We start from the raw sequence: 6,462 nt of genomic DNA, 5'->3' as shown, positions 1-6,462 counted from the left end.
CCCACTTTCCTGACCAAATCCTATCAGTGGCTCAAGACGCCATTGCCTCCTGTGCACCTACACCTCCAGTTAAGTTCCAGAGTCAGGGTTTGAGTGAAAAAAATCTCACATGGGAGGCCATCATTTCTGCTCGACAGGGCCGATTCAGCATTGTTTCCTCTAGCCTGGCAACTCATCACCCTGTTCTGCTGATCATCAGGTAAAGAAGTTGCCTTGCATTTAGGGACTGTGATGCTTGTTATTTAGGATTTCCATGGAAACATGTCAGGGATTTATGAGGGTATTTCCAGAAAGGATTAACTGAAAAGTCCCACCCTGAATGTGGGTGGTACCACCCCAGGAGCTGGAGTTTAATAATTTTTTTAATGGTTTTTACTTAGTTTTTTTTTTTTTTTCATAATCATAAACTTAACTCTGCAATCCAGCTAGACTTGGGAGGGGAATGAGGAGGATACGGAACCCAGAGAACTTCAGTGAGAGCGGAGATTACAGGGTACTGCGAGCAGATGGGGTGGGGGTGCTCTCCTGAGCTGCAGAAGGAATGGCCTGGTGGGTAGGAAGCCGGCAAGTTGAAAGAATGAGAATTGTCCACAGCTGGAAATGCTGATCTTCTTGCTGGTCTTGCCGTTCCTGGACCCCAAACACTCCGTGGCTTCCACGATGTTCGTGCCTTCTTTCACCTTCCCGAAGACCTCGTGTTTGCCATCCAGCCACGCAGTCTTGGCGGTGCAGATGAAACACTGGGAACCATTTGTGTTTGGTCCAGCATTTGCCATGGACAAGATGCCAGGACCTGTATGCTTCAGGATGAAGTTCTCATCCTCAAATTTCTCTCTGTAGATGGATCTGCCGCCAGTGCCATTATGGCGTGTGAAGTCACCACCCTGGCACATGAATCCTGGAATAATCCTGTGAAAGGAGGAACCCTTATATCCAAATCCTTTCTCTCCAGAGCTCAGGGCGTGGAAGTCTTCTGCTGTCTTTGGAACTTTGTCTGCAAATAACTCGGAGACGCGGCCCAAGGGCTCGCCATCGGCAGTGATGTCGAATAACACAGTGGGGTTGACCATGGCTGCAGCAAGTGGCGACAGGGGACAGTGGCATCTGCCAATAATTTTCAAAGATTTATTTATTTTATATGTATGAGTGTTTTGCTTACATATATGTCTGTTCACTGTGTGTGTGTGTGTGTGTGTGTGTGTGTGTGTGTGTGTGTGTGTGTGTACCTGGTGCCTGTGGAAGTCAGATCCCCTGGGACTGCAGTTATGGATAATTGTGAGTCATTCTATGCATACTAGGAACCAAACACAGGTCTGCTGCAAGAGCAACAAGTGCTCTTCACTTCTGAGCCATCTCTCCAGCTTCCAAGCTGGGGGTTTAGAGGACTGAATACAAGCAGGCATACCAACATTAGTACTCTCTGCTTCCTGACTGTGGATCCAATATGACCAGAAGCCTCACGCTCCTGCATCCACCATTTCTCTACCATGATGTACTGTGCCTGCAAACTATGAGCTAGAAGAGTCCCTTCCCTCCTTAAGTTGCATCTTTTTAGGATTTTGGTCAGATCAATGAAAAAATTACTAATACATGAACCATGCTATATGCTAGAATTATTCTGTTGCAGAATATTTCTTTATACTCTGTGAAGATGTGCCACTGTGATTGGTTTAATAAAGAGTTGAATGGTCAATAACTAGGCAAGAGAGAATAGATGGGAATTCTGGGGAAAGAGAACTCTGAGAAGAACAGAGGCAGAGAGATACCAGGAAATGCAGAATGAGTCAGATGTAGAGAAATGGAGAAGAAAGGGGAAAAGCCACGTGGTAGAACATAGATTCATAGAAGCAGATTAATTTAAGTTATAAGAGCTAGTTGGGGACAAGCCTAAGCTAAGGCCAAGCTTTCATAGTCAGTAAGAAGTCTCCATGTTGTTACTTGGAGCTGGTGGCTGGAAGGAAAGTCCAACAACATTTGGCCCCCAAAGTGGGGCAAGACCACATAACTGGAGAGTTCACATCAGCAGGCCATGGGCCAAGGCCACAGAGTTCACATCAGTAGGCCACCACCATTTGCTGCTTGCTGGACTCCAGAAAGCAGGCTTGTGCTTGGAAATCACTGGAGAACCTCAAGCTATATGCTGATGGTGCTGTTGCTGCAGACAAAATGAGAAGTCAGCAGATTTGGTGAGATACTTGGGAAGCCCTTAAGGAGAGAGTTAAATAATATTAAAAGGAAAAATCTTTCCCATATTAAGAATTGGAAATATCGCAATGCAGAGAGTTAGGACTCTGGATAGTGCTATTATGGATGGCTTGCAAATGGAAAAAAATAAATGAGGGGATAAACCACTTAGCTGTGATTGACATAATGCTGTTTGTAATTGCTATCAGTTTGGTAATTCATATTTTATCCTTAAAAATGATTTGATAACTGTGCCAAATATGAAAAATTTACTGATAAGATACAAGCCTTAGAAAGACTTACTATTGATAAGATGCAAGACTTAGATAAACTTACTAATGAAAATAATAAAAAGTCCTTTAAAGGACTTACTTTTGATAAGATATAAGTTTTAGAAAGACTTAGTACTGATAAAATACAAGACTTAGAAAGACCAACTAATGAAAATAAGAAAAATAATCAGACACAGACAGCAGAATTTGGAGCAGAACCTACTGTACCATCACATTATGAAATCGAAGAGGATTGGACTAAGGTTATTGGAAAACCAACCTTAATTTCTCCAGTTATCATACAAGAATGACTACCAGATGGTAGACACCCCTAAGGCTACGCAGAAATTAATTGGGATCCTGTAGCAATGTTAGATTTGAAGAGATTTAAGGAAGCATTTATTTCATATGGTATGCATTCACCCTTTGTGAAGCAGATATTAAATTGATGGGCAACTCAGAACAGAATTATTCCATAAGCCTAAATAGATTTAGCTATAGCAATATTGGAAGCTGGTCCTCAGTTACAATGAAAAACATGATGGAGAAAGAAGGCTAGGGTCATAGAACAGCAAAACAGAGATACTGATATTTCCTAAAACCAGCTTCTTGGTGAAGGTCAATATGCTGATTTTCAAAGACAGTTTAGATTTGATGATCATACCTTGGCTCTATGTCATATAGCAGCATTGAATGCTTTAGACAGGGCTGAATGCCTGAGACAGAATCAGGAAAGAGGACTAAGTAATTTAATAAAATTATACAAGACCTAAAAAAAGTATTCATTGATTTTTTTTTTACAAAGATTGACTTCAATTGACTTATATTGCTGTAAATAGAATGATACAAGATCCAGAAGTTAGACTAATATTAATTGAATCTTTGGCTTTTGAAACTGCTAATTGAGAATGCAAAAGAGTGATTAAGCTTTTAAGGCAAGATCAGCACCCATAGGTGAATGGATCTGAAATACAGCTAATATTGCATCTCATACTTATAAAATTTGGATAGGAGAAGTGATTTCTAAAAATTTCAAGAAAAATCAAAATGTCAGATGTTTTAATTGTGATAAACAAGGTTGTTTTAAAAGGGATTGTATGCAAGACATTCCTAGAAACACTGTTTTTTTCTAGAGATAATCCAAACAGAAGGCCCAGGCCTTCTGGAGTATGCAAAAGGCATGGATGTAGATGAACAAGAAACAGTCAAGGTAATCCTTTGCCATCAAGAAATGCCCTGGGATGCCGGACGGTGGTGGTGCATGCCTTTAATCCCAGCACTCAGGAGGTAGAGGCAGGCGGATCTCTGTGAGTTTGAGGCCAGCCTGGGCTACCAAGTGAGTCCTAGGAAAGGCGCAAAGCTACATAGAGAAACCCTGTCTCGAAAAATCAAAAAAAAAAAAAAAAAAAAAAAAAAAAAGAAAGAAAGAAAGAAAGAAAGAAAGAAAGAAAAGAAATGCCCTGGGAGGCCTCCTAAAGGCCCCAATATCAAATTTGATTCAATTATTCCCTGTCAGAATTGAGAAACTCATCCACAGAATGGTTAAAAGACTTAATACCTGCTGGGCGGTGGTGGTGCAGGCCTTTAATCCCAGCACTCGGGAGGCAGAGCCAGGTGATCTCTGTGAGTTCAAGGTCAGCCTGGTCTATAAAATGAGGTCCAGGACAGGCACCAAAACTACATGAGAAACCCTGTCTCAAAAAAACAACAAACAAACAAAAAACAAAAAAACAAAACTGCTTTGTATGTAATCAAGGACAGAACAGATTCAAAAGATAAAACAAAAAATTCAGGAGATACCAGAAAACAAGTATTTTGAAAAACTGCTATAAATGATCAGAGACCAAAGCTAAAAATACAAATGGCATTGAAATTGAGGGTTTGTTAGACACAGGTACAGATGTAACAATTTCACTAAATTCTTGGCATCCAGATTGGCTTCTTCAGGAAGTAAATGTTTAGCTTCTAAGGATTGGAATTTCATCTTAGGTAAAACGAAATGCAAGATGAGTCAAGTGTATAGGGTCAGAAGAACAGATAGGAAAATTAAAACCACATGTTGCTAACATAGCAATGAATTTATAGGGATGTGATTTGTTGCAGCAATGGATAACACAGATTAACATTCTTCCAATCTCAGAAACAAACCATAAAATAAAGAATGCTTCTGGGAGAAATAGTAAAATGTTATTTCAAGTACAGACACAGATTGTTCAGGCTGTACATAAACAGGGCACAACAGCTGCTGATCTTTCAGTGGTACCAACTGCCCTACCTTTAAAATGGTTAACTGACAAACCTGTGAGGGTGGAAAAATGGCCTTTGATATCAGAAAAATTACAGGCACTAGAACAGCTAGTTCAGGAGCAGCTAAATGCTCAACATATTGAAGAACTGACCAGTTCTTGGAATTCTCCTATATTTGTCATCAAAAAGAAATCTGGAGAGGCTGGAGAGATGGCTCAGAGGTTAAGAGCACTGACTGCTCTTCCAGAGGTCCTGAGTTCAATTCCCAGCAACCACATGGTGGCTCACAACCATCTGTAATGAGATCTGGCACCCTCTTCTGGCCTGCAGACAAACATGCTGTACACATAATAAATAAATAAATCTTAAAAAAAAAAAGAAATCTGGAAAATGGACAATGTTAACAGATTTAAGAACCATAAATAAGGTGATTCAGCCAATGGGCTCTTTACAGCCTGAATTCCCATGCCACCTGTATTACCTAAGGATGGTCTATTATAGTAATTTATTTAAAAGACTGCTTTCTTACTATACCTTTACATGAACAGGATAGAGAAAAATCTGCCTTCATGGTGCCTGCTTATAATTCCCAGCCTGTTAAAAGGTACTGTTGGAAAATTCTCCCACAAGCAATGCTAAATAGCCCCACCTTGTGTCAATATTTTGTATAATAGCCATTAGAACTAATTCATAAACAGTTTCCTCAATCTATAATTTACCATTATATGGATGATATCTTACTGGCTGACTCACACAGATACTTCAGAAAAAAATGTTTGATGAAGTAAAGAAAATTTTGCCTTGTTGGGGATTACAAATTTTGTTGCTCCTGAACAAAATACAAAGAGGAGATTCTATTAATTACTTAGTATATAAGATAGGTTTACAGAAAATTCAACCACAGAAAGGAAAATTCAGGAGAGATCAATTACAAACTCTTAATGATTTTCAAAAATTTCTGAGAGATATTAACTGGCTATGGCCTACAAATTGGATTAACTACTCAAGAACTAAGTAATTATGTCAAACCTTACAAGGTGGTAAGGACTTAAATAGTCCGTGAAAATTATCATCTGAGGCTGAGAAAAAAATGGCTCTGGTAGAAAAGAAATTACAGGATGCACATGTTGATTGCTTAGATCCAGAGCTTGCTTATATTCTGGTTATTTTACCTTCTATGCATTCTCCTACAGGAATTCTTAAGCATAGAGAAGAAAATATCTTAGAATGAATATTTTTACCACACAAACAAAGTAAAATATTAAAGACCTCTGTAGAAAAGGCTTCTGAATTGATTCTGAAAAGAAAATTGAGATTTCATGAATTAGCAGGAATAAACTCAGCAGAAATTGTGGTACTTTTGCTGAAATTGCTTCATCATGGGCAGAAAAATGAACATTGGCAAAGAGCTTGCAATAATTTTGGGGGGAGAAATTAGCAAAAAATACCCCCAAAGCAAGAGACTTCAGTTTATAAAAAGAACTAATTGGATTATCCCTCATATAATAAAGGGAATGTTGATTTCTAGAGTCCCTCATTCTATACTAATGCAGATAAATCAGGAAAGGCAGGTTATGTCAGGAAAATTAAGTAAAGTAGCTCAAAGCTCTTATGATTCAGTTCAAAAATCAGAATTATATGCAATTCTCATGGTATTAGTTTTTCCAGACCCTCTTAATATGGTGATTGACTGTCAACATGCAAGAAGAACTGTTTTACATATTGAAACTGCTGAACTTACTCCAGATGATTCAGAATT

The 6,462-nt window shown here is 38.9% G+C and overlaps 1 pseudogene; it reads right to left on the bottom strand.

Annotated features, from left to right (window-relative positions):
* Nucleotides 1–470: 470 nt before the first annotated feature.
* On the bottom strand, nt 471–1,070 carry LOC102906265 (peptidyl-prolyl cis-trans isomerase A pseudogene; annotated as a pseudogene).
* Nucleotides 1,071–6,462: the final 5,392 nt, after the last annotated feature.

This window comes from Peromyscus maniculatus, chromosome 1 (genome assembly GCF_049852395.1).
Source record: "Peromyscus maniculatus bairdii isolate BWxNUB_F1_BW_parent chromosome 1, HU_Pman_BW_mat_3.1, whole genome shotgun sequence".
NCBI lineage: Eukaryota > Metazoa > Chordata > Mammalia > Rodentia > Cricetidae > Peromyscus > Peromyscus maniculatus.
This window is presented reverse-complemented; position numbering and strand designations above follow the sequence as displayed.